The sequence below is a fragment of the Cyprinodon tularosa genome, unplaced genomic scaffold (genome assembly GCF_016077235.1).
Source record: "Cyprinodon tularosa strain WSP-4 unplaced genomic scaffold, ASM1607723v1 ctg2, whole genome shotgun sequence".
Taxonomy (NCBI): domain Eukaryota; kingdom Metazoa; phylum Chordata; class Actinopteri; order Cyprinodontiformes; family Cyprinodontidae; genus Cyprinodon; species Cyprinodon tularosa.
The window spans coordinates 3102578-3113641 of record NW_024038733.1 but is presented as its reverse complement, the minus strand read 5'-3'; the positions used below and the strand labels follow the sequence as shown (position 1 = coordinate 3113641).

At 39.0% G+C, this 11064-nt stretch overlaps 1 protein-coding gene across 2 annotated transcripts in view; it reads left to right on the top strand.

Annotated features, from left to right (window-relative positions):
- Positions 1–1146: 1146 nt before the first annotated feature.
- Positions 1147–11064, top strand: part of LOC119782955 (glutamate receptor ionotropic, NMDA 2D) — a 105218-nt gene continuing 95300 nt past the window's right edge. The window contains exons 1-2 of one of the 2 annotated variants that reach the window (XM_038284169.1): positions 1184–1206; positions 1279–1429. The gene's annotated coding sequence lies outside the window, so the exon portion shown is untranslated. Of the gene's footprint in view, positions 1430–11064 lie in introns of both variants that reach the window. The other variant, XM_038284168.1, reaches the window with a different exon arrangement.

The window sequence follows — 11064 nt, the reverse complement described above, 5'->3', positions numbered from 1 at the left end:
CCGGTGCGCGTCGCTCCGGCGGGCCTCCTGCCGTCAGTCCCCAAGGCTCTCCCGCTGCTTCCCTCTCACTCGCTCCGTCCGGCTCCCTCCAAGATCGGCCTTCCCCAACCAAACCTTCCCATGTCCGGTGTCTGTCCCTCCAACCAAGCAGCTGCCTTTTTTAAATCAGCGTCCCAGTCGGCACGCTGCTTAGTTGATTGGGAACACCTGTGCCGTTGTGGGCGTGTCCAGGTGTGTGTGGCAATGTGGCCTCCAAACAAAATCCAAAAAAACATGCAACACACAAAATTGAAAACAAGCAAACAAGTTCAAAAATAAAGAAAATCCAAAATTAGAAAACATGCAACAACTTAACAAAAAGGCCACATTACCACATAGACCAAACACGTCTTCCTGCCTCTGCAGAAATTCTTGGATGAAAAAAATCTAAAGTACACCCCTAGAAATAAGCCCCTTGTTGCATTTCTCTCACAAACAGACAGAAAAAGTTACTATATGTCAAATCTAATTATTACTCTGCAGCCAAGACCAGAATTTAGAATCTGAGCTTTGGCTCTGACACTGCATGCCACCTGCACTGACTGCAAGCTGCGCACGCATGGCACGCTGACATGCAGTTAAGAGTCATTGATCTACATGCACGCACCAAAAGCAATGCTACAAAATGTTGTTCTCCGTGCTAAGACGCACCAGGCAGCGGGGTGACACTCACATGTGGATCCACAGACGCTGGTGTTGCGCCTCCGTTTTGCTTGAAGAAGCAGAAAGAGGCGATATGAGGGAGAAATGAAAAAGAGGGGTAAAAAGAAGGCAGGACAACGAGGGAGGGGATGGATGGATGGATGGATGGATGGATGGATGGGAAAATGCGGAGGGAAAGGAGCGAGAGAGCTGAGTGGTTCTGGTAAATATTTATATTTGTATGATAATACAGAGAGGGAGACTGAGAAAGGTGGGGAGATAGTGAGAGCGTCCCATCCCTTTATTAATTTTATTCCGGACCGCTAAGTTTAGCATTCAACACGTGTCGCCTCAGATGGAGAGGCAGGGAGGGAGTAAGGGGGAGGAGGGGAGAGATACAGGGGAGAGAGGGAGGTTGACGGTTGCTAGGTGACGGGGCGCATATACTGAATTTTAACAAAAGAAGAGGGAAAGAGGGAGAGCTAGAGAGAGTGCGTGAGAGAGAGGAGAGAGGGAGCGAGAGAGGTGAAGAGAGAGATCAGGAGAAATTGAATACATGTAGAACACATATATTTATACAGATATATATTTTCACAGCGTGCGTGTCTGTGTGCGTGTGCGCGCGCGTGTGTGGCGGCGGCGGTGTTTGTGGCGAGGGACACCCGCAAAACGGATACCTCAAAAAGCAAGGATGTGAAAAAGGATGGAGGGACGCAGGAAGAGAGGGGGGAAAGGCTGGTGAAATTCAGTAAGTAGATTTTTGTTTGATTTGGTTCATATTTGCAGTGCGCATTTTTTATCCAAACACGCACACAGACTCTCCGCTGCTGCTGCTTGGGATTAATTGCGGCTTGGGCAGTGAGAGGATGCTGCGCGTCATTGACATGGAATAGATGAGCAGACGGATGTCAGCGTCCGTGTGTAGGGACGCTGGTGATGGAGAGAAGGAGGTCGGAAGCAGCCGGCTCGCCGGGGCTTTGACCCCTCTGTCATTGCTGCGCCCGAAAAACTCACGGGCGCAGATGGGATAGAGGCTCATGCACACAGTTTACCGGCAGTTCAATTAGTCATGCAAGGACCTTGAGGCTGCACCGACCCAGTCTTTCGGGGAATGTTTGGAAATAAAGACAGAGTTTAAGAGGGAAATAGGCAACAGTTTTCAGGTTTTACTTTGCTGCGGATGTTTTAATTGATGTTCATTTTCTCTTCATTCTTGCTTGTTGCGCTAATGTGTGTTTCGTTAAGAAAAAAAAAAAACATCATGATATTATGACCAGTTTTTCCTGCTTCCTATCTATTTATATCCCGAATATTTGTATGTATGGCGGCCAATGGTTATCCCCTCTGTTGCCACCTAAGAATCTTCAGACATCTGGAACCGACGCAGTTTTACTTATTTATTTATTTTGTTAACGAGTGTGTGTGTCTCTTTGAGATAAAGATCTTAATTAATTTGGTTGTCCATGATAAGTTTTGATTGCCAGACAGTAATTTGAATTTGTTTTCTGGTATAAAACAGAGGAGGGGTGGCCTTGGACTGTAAAGACCACCAAGGGAGAACATGATTATGTTGACCTGTAAAATGGAGAGGCACAATGTTTGCTACTCTCTCAGATTTACTGCAGTGCTTCAGAATGATAATGTCAAATTTATGGGCCTGCACTGGGAGGCCATTTGATCTAGTTGTAATTGAAATAAATATGTTTCTATTCCCTTCCTTATTTCTGTCTGAATTGCATTATCTGCTTTACTCCCAGATGATCTATTCACTTCATCATTTCCCTCTACAAGCCCCCCTCTTTTGAAATGTGTGCGCACATGCAGGCATACTGCAGTAGTGCACTGCATGCACTGCTGCCCCTGAAGTGCTGCCTTCAGTGTCCCCTTCCTTGCTGAACGGTCACCCAGAGATCTGTACTGTACCAGCTGTTGTAAGAAGAGGTGGTGGGAATGGAGGTGAGAATAGAAAATCAGTCAGATGGTGTGAGGATAACGAGGACTTGGATGGAAGGCATGCAGAGGGTGGCAAAGTAAAGATGGCTTGAACTGGGTCTCAAAGGGATACACCTGGAAAGAGAGATATGAGGAAGAGAGGAACATTTGTGAGCTTGTTTTCTCCAACTCTATGCTCCTCATCAATTTCATCTCATTGATTCTCTGACTTCAGTCCAGAAAAGCCTCGAGTTCATAGCCCAATCCACTCCACTTCCTCTTATTTCCTTGTTCCTGCTTTTTCTGGCCCAAGTCTTTTATATCTTCTCCCCAGCCCCAACCTGTGACTTCCTCTGCACCGTTTTATTCTCCCGCCTCCTCCCCCTTTCATCGTAGGTTTGATGCAACATCAGTGGGTTGTTTCCTCAATCCGCATCAGCCCACCCAGACCCCCTCTTTTCCATTCCTCACCCTCTCCACATGTGCCACACAGTGTTCTTTTAATACCACTAATTAAGGTAAAGCTCGTTAACATAGAACATCAATTAGCCTTTAACAAGATCAGAGGCGTCTGTTTTGGAGCGATTACAATACTTTCTTCTCCCAGGGTGCATCTCTGGACTCTTCTGCAGACTGTTGGAACTATGGAGTTCTTAGTGAAGAGTTGTGTGACAAGAATGTATTTCAGCAATTATTTCCCCGCAGTTAGCTTGGAAGACACAGCAACAGATGTCAAACATTTTAACTACAAACCTTTTATTTCCTCTGATACCATCTCTCACTTGAACTCATTAAATAAATCTGCATCATTTTGGAAAAGACTGCCCTCCTTTGAAAGCAGCTTGGGACACAGATTGGCAGACAGTTATCCATGACTAAGTCTATATTGAAGCTAGCACTTTTGTTACCCAAACATGCTGAGTGTGTCCAGTTAACCCTTTCAACAATGCTTAGATAGTCATTGCAGTCCAACATGTTAAATTAAATAGTGAATACCTGATATTCATAAGATCTAGGCAGAGAGCCTTCTAAGAAAGAACTGTGTATGTGCAGTCTTGCAGTTAAAACTCAGATAATTAGTTTACCAGATATCCACAGTTCGGTAGCGTCTTTCATGTCAGCTTTTCCCTGGTTCATCATTTTTACCTTAACCTAAATGCGTGGTTATTACAACTAACACCATGATTTGTCTGGTCTAAAAACCTGTAGCAGAAACAATTACGGTAAAATGAATGATTATTCAAATGAAAGAGGCAAACAATGACACAAAAGAATACAATTAAAGTTACTGATACAATGCTTAGAAAATATAAATTATAAAAGATATTACATGAAATGAGTGACGAGGTTGGTTTATTTTTTTTTTCTTTTACATCATACATCATAACCTAAAGCAATAAAATTAAGAACTTAATTAACTAAATGCTGATTAAAGATATGTTTTAAAGCCCTATTCAAAATGACTAACATGAGAATCATTATTCTACTACACACATTACTCAGATGTCAAGTTGAATCGACCTTTTTCTTAATATTCTGAGCTTAAATTACTTGATCTATAGTTCTACTGCTATTAAATCATTAAGCATGTTAATATTCAGAGTTAAAACAGCCCTGCTCTATAAAGCTACTGTAAAAGCTATTATATGCAGATATTTATTTAGTTTTCATCTCATGGCTGTCCCTAATAATTGCGAATGGAAATATTTTGATAAAAAAATTAATTGCTTTTTTTTTCAGTGACTTAAAGTTATACTCTTTAGACCATCTGACTGACAGTGTGCAGCAGCTGGTGGTAGAAAAGTGCCACAATCTGTCCTATATTCTGCTAATAACTTTCACTTTCTCTATCATGTCTTTTAACAGTTCTAAAATGGTTGAAATGGTAAGTAAAGGAGCATGTTCAGTAGTTTTTGGACATTTGTTGGTATCTTGATGATGACACAGAACTAATATTAATCTCAAGTTCAGGGCTGTCTGCTGTCCTGCTAAGGGGTTTAATTGTGACTGAATTGTAGACATACTGAAGGGATGGGTTTAAAATCACAGGTACTTTTTGTTAATTCTGAAATTCTAATGATTGTTTTTATGTTGCATTTAGTGCACCCTTAAGAGCAAAATAAGAATATACATTTATATGGAAAAAATGTTTTATTGCTGTTCTGTTGACATTATTTAGATACCCAGTTGAAATTGAAATTTAGTTTGCAATTAGTTTTTATTGTGCAGAATGAGGACATAGTAGCCTGACAGTGGTCATAATTTTTGGGATGATGATTTCTTATAGTTCATTGAAGGAATTGACGCCAATATATGAGATATATATATAAAAAAAAATAATAATTTTTACAGTCTTCATACAGTGAGCATTCATTTAATACAGTTGCTGAAGTTTTTTCTTAAAATGAAGACACATTAATTATGGGGTTCACATTTTAAATGTTATTAGGGTTCTTTATGGTTGACACAGTTGCCATTACCATAATGCACACTCTCAGTTGTTCTGTATTTCTTTTTTAAATGAAGATCTCTACCCTTAAGGTATTCCAGCATTTTCAAATCCAGAACTTTTCATGACATTTAGATCCCTGGATTGTATTTGGCCATCCTGTTATCTACCTAGGGTCTTGCTCTCACACATCCTAATAGATAACAGATTTGTTGTCTCAAATATTTGTCTTTGGAAATATCTCAAACAGTACTCCTTTGTTTTCAAACAACACCTATGGTTAAGAGTGTTGTTGTCATCACGACCTGTCAGACCTTAAATGTGTTGTGTTTATTGATGGAAAAAAGATTTTCAGATTTTCCAATTCAACAGCCACCAGCAGGTTACCAATACTTAAAATTCAACCTATTCTGCTCATACGCTAGTTTCTAATGGATCTCTGATTATCATGTGTTAAAAAAAAAAAAAAAAAAAACTCCAAAAAACAGGTAGGTTATTGATCTCCTGACGGATATTGATGTGTCAAAATAGCATCAGCAAAGTAATTTAAAACAAAACAGCTAGAAGAAAAATAATAAAAGTACATTTTCTGCTGCTTTTTCAACCTTCATGTTGTTACAGAACCTGTTCTCTGGACATATTTACTGAACCTGCTTCTAGTTTCAAATTAGTTTTCAAGCAAAATGTGTCAAACAACAGTCCAGTGATCAGATATAGATGTTTGTCTTTATTTGAGCATTTGCTAAAACAAACAAATCTAAAAAATTGACATTTTAACATAAACTGAAATGAAATGATGAGAGCTCCTTAACAAACAGGTGGAGATAGACAGGACAGGTAATTGGAGGATCTGGCAGATAGACTGATAAACAGAATAAAACAGAAAGGTAAAATCAAACACAAAACTATGGGACAATTTAGCAAGCAGTCCTTACCCACACTTACAATCAAACAGGTGCATGCTCAAACACACACTGACACACAGACACAAATCCACACGCACAAACCTGAGCCAAAGCCCTGTGGCGCGTTTGGGGAATACAAGTCTGGAAGCAGCTAGAAGGCATGCAGCTTCACATGGCTGCATGCAACAGACAGTCACACAAACTCATAGAATGTACTTTCAGGGGAGAGCCCCATGGGTATGAAAAGAAGCACAAGTACTAACGCAACAAGAGCGAGATATGCACAAACAAAGACTACTTCACAGAAATACACACAAGTCACCATTTTGGATGAGAGACGACCCTGGGACTGTCCCAATGGGAGTCACTCTCACACACTGTATTCACAGTACACATTCATACTGCAACGACACTGACATATGCAAGCACAAGAGGGAAATCAGAATTCAGAGAAGCAAGGAAAGAAGATGAAAAGAGGTGCAGGATTTTCTTGAGGGCAACAACATCGTTCATGGCATGCATGGTCACTCATGATTGATGGAGAAGGAAATGATACCATGAGTGGATTTATTAACAAGAGGAAATGGGGGAATTTCTGTGTGACATGCATCCCATGTCACATGCCATATTGAGCTGGTGTGTCATCATACCGTGGATCTGTGGGACTTGTTTGTGATGCATGCTCAGCCGTTTTTGTTAACCCTACATCAGTCTTAAAGAAACTCAATGCTTGTTTTGATATGCAGTGAGTTTGCCGTAATTACAGTGCCTTACCTCTTGAACTTTCTTCTACATTTTGTGAAATTAAAACCAAAAACCTCAATGCATTTTTGTCATATGTTTAAATACAGCAACGTCCATATTACCTTGTAGGAATACGGAATATGTTCGCAGAACATTAAAATATGTGTGGATCTGAATATCTAGTATTTGTATTAAAAAATCTAATTTAATTAATATATATCTAGACTTGGATAGGGATTCGCCTTCTAGACAGAAAACAACACTAAACATACAGTAAGAGTTACAAGAAAAAATGATTTAGGAAAAATAAATTCCATGTCTTCGCATGGCCTAAGTAAGACTATTTGATAATCAATAATAATTGAAAAAAAAACTTTTTGACTCTTGCAGAAAGGCCTAAAGAAGAAGAGTCACGAGCCTTCATAAAAAGGAACACTGCACTTTTCAAAGTTGTATCTGTTAATGTATCTTTTTCAGCCACTTCATAGTTATTTTCATATCCATTTGTTTGTCATATAAAATAAACAGAACCTTTGAATTCAATGTAGAAAAATGTAAATATATTGATAAAGGCACTGGTTCCAAATCCTACACTTAGATAAGGAAAGTAGTACTGGGGTAGATCGAACTACCTCCGTGTATATGATAGAGGTAGTTTGATGGTTGCTGGCTTGATTTTTTTCAGCTCAATCTCAGTTAATCAGCCTCTGAACTTCCTGCTGAGGAAAAAGAGTAACAGGCTCATATGTAACGTTTGATTAATTTGTTTAAGATTCATTTGAGATGCTTATTACAAATGAAAGCGCTCCTTTTGTCACCGCATATAATTCCATGGAAGCTCACTTTTAATGCAAAATCTTGACAGTTTCATAGCAATGTGTCCAAATGTGCCAATAAATCATCCTGACCTTAATCCAATGCTGGTCACCCTCATCTGGCTGATTTATATGTAATCTAGTCATAGTTAGCCATCGCATGCTTTTTGTTACAGTAGAGTGCTATCGGTACTCACTTTGGGAAACAGAGATACTTATTCACACATTTACATGGAGAGGTGATGGGAAACAGCACGGAAAACAGTTGTTGGCACAGGATGTTCATCTCATGTTTATCCAAATATTAAGTCAGCTGTTTGTAGCTCTGCCAGTGTACAGTGCTTTGCAAAAGTATTCCTACCATGAAGGCTTTCCATATTTGTTACAATACCACCACAAACACCAGTGTATTTTAGTGGATATATAATCACAAAGTAGCTACTTTTTCAGATCAGATGAATTTGTTTAAATTTACGTTTATTCATACAGGTTGATTCATAGAGATCTCATTTACAAGAGAGTACCGTAAAAAAAAAAAAATGCAAACACAGCAATAAAAAAAAAAAACAATTGAAAGGGTTGACTAAGTTTAAATAAGCTAATAAAATGAGCTAAAAAAGAGCAAGTTTCATAAAAAGATATCTCTTTTGATCTTAACAGAGATCTGGGATCTCAGACCAATCTTTTTTACATCTTGACACAGATTCACAATTGCATTGAAGTCTAAACTTTAAATCAGCCATTTTAACACATACATTTGCTTACATTTTTTATTCCTTTAACAGTGAATGTACATTTAGGTGTATTGTCGTGGTTGAACTTCACCCCAGTCAGCGCCCTTTGGCAGGCTTCATTTTATTGTATATATCTGCAACCTTTTTCCTATCAGTTCTGACCATGTTCCCTTCCTATATGAGGAAAAAAAAAAAAAAAAAAAACACCGGATGGTGCCACTAACACTATGTTTAATCTGGTGGATGGTGTTTTCAGGCCAATAGGCGATATTAGTTTACCTCCACATATAGCACTTGGCCTGTAGGCTCAACCATGTAATTTCTTTCTCATCTGACCAAAGCTTCCTCCTTCAGATGTTTTCTGTCTCTTAGATGCTTTATGACTTTGGAGATTTGATGACTTTGGCAGCTTCTTACTGGTTTTGCATAAAAAACTGTTTTCTGTTTATAAATAATTAAAATCTCCTCCCTCATTGTTGACCTCTTAAATGCCAATCTGATTAACGTTCTCTTAACTGACCGTGACAGTTTGTCTAGATAGTCATATTTTGACAGGTTAACAGTTGTGCCAGATATTCAAATTTCAGATGATAACCCAAATACTGAAACATGCTCTAAACTTCTTAATTATGCTTTTTGGTTCCATTGCAAATCATTAAGGTATTGCTATAATAGCTCTATTTCACTTAGATTGCATTGAACAGTGGGGAACTTCTGACACTTGGTTGCACTGGATTTCATGTAGGTGTATTGAAGTAAAGGGCACTGAATTAAAAATCTGGGCCACACATTTACATTTTTTGTAAGAAGTGCTGCAACCCGTCTATTAATGTCCTTATACAACATGAACTGCGCGGAACTGGTCTGAAAGACAAAATGAAATGAAAAGACTATGAGGTTTGGGCGTTTAATATTTAGAAAATTTGAAGGAGTATGCATGTTTTTTTTAAAGGAATGTTAAGCTTATTGTTTGTAAGAGCTTTCAGTACAGCTTAGGAGAATCACTTTTACTGTTGAGTCATCGTTCATGCCTTAGTTAACTCCTAATGCCATCCAGATGAATCACATTAGACCTAATCATTTATCATTTATTGATTTAGTAAACAGACAAATTAGATGCTGACAAACAGTGAAAGGTTTGCTTTTAATAACCTGGATGGTTGTTTGCATGCATTATTAATTTGACATACGTATCTGTCAGCAGTGGTGGTTCTTTTTGTGCTATTGTTTTGTCTAAAAAAGCAAAATTATAGCTGTCAAGAATATTTCATATCTCCTGGCAGGAGCCATTTCTTTCCATGATTTAACTTTTACATGGTATCAGGGTGGAACGTTGTGGCTGTCACTTGCTGCCCGGTGGCGGTTTGATAAGATGCTGCAGCTAATGTGTTACTTCTATAAAAAGAGGGGGAAAAAATAGACATTTGAAATTCTGTGCTTTGAAACAAATATCCTGAGATTAATAAGCTAATTGATTCAGTGATGTAAGGACGACTCAGAGAAGATCAGACTCCCTTCCCTTTACCAACCCCTCACCAGCTCATGTGCTTGATCTAAGGATCCAAAATAATCCTTCCCTGATCTGAGTCCTAAGTATCATCTCCATCCAGTGGGATCCTGTCAGCCTGGAAGTAGTGTGCCAAAGTTAAAGCCAGTGTTTATAGGACGAGCTGACAGAAATGTCTCTAACACCTTCAGTTATGAGCGGGGGCTGAGCCAGATGTGCTGTGAATGCAGCTCAGAAACTTTACACTATTGTTGTTACTCAGTGTAGCTAGAACTGAGCATTCCCTCTAAAAACCAGAGGTTTTTCTATTTGTGTAAATGAAGGCTTTATTTTTCAATCTTTACTGAACATAAATAAAAGCTTGTTTGTGTGTGCACCTGGCTGCACAAAGACAGCAGTTATCAGCTGAGGTTTTCCACCAGTTTAATCTGTTTATCCTCAGAATAAGATTGCAAATCATTATTATGCGGAGCTTGCTGGGAGAGTCTTAAGCATCTTCGTTTTGAGTTGTTACAGAATGTTTCACCTTATAGGTCCTGACGGGCCACACTATTGCTGCTTTTCATCTTGCTCTTTTAATTAGTGACTGATTTAGATCTGGCTAGGTGATCCCAGTGTCTGACCAATCAATGAGGGAATTAATGCAAGCTGTGGTGGAAACATTATAGAAACACCAGCAGCTTTGCTGGTATCAGTTAAACATGGGAAGGAGGGAAAGTAGTATTTTTTTCCTCAGTACTTTAACATGCTTCCAATGAATTTTTATTATTGTGAGATGTACTTCCTCTGGCTCATCAGATCTGCTGAGACATTTTCAACTAATTTGCTTCTTCTTTCAATCTCAGAGCTTGTTAAATCAGCCAAGCATTTGATTCATGACTGTACTGTATGTTATGTAAATGGAACGCGTGGCTCATTCCTATATGACTAAGCCTCATTGATACTGGTTCAATGCCAAAGCAGTTTTTCTCATACCAAAATCGTCAAGATTTTCTGGGTTCCTGTAAAGGTTGAGCAGGAGTTTATTCTTCTTGCAAAATAAATCTAAGAAAATAATCCCTCCGGCTGCGCATTGAGAGAAGATTTCAACAGAGCATTGGGGGAAAACTACAGAAAATAATTTACGCTGAGCAGATAATTTGGTACAATTTCCAGTCTAAAGGCATTGGAGACAGCCTGCGAGGAGTGCTGCAGTCTCCACTGTACAACATGTCAGGTGCCAAAGTGAGAAAATTAAATATTCTTGCTCCTTGGCTGGCTTCATAGCTGCATTTATTCTAGAATTGGCAGTATGCAG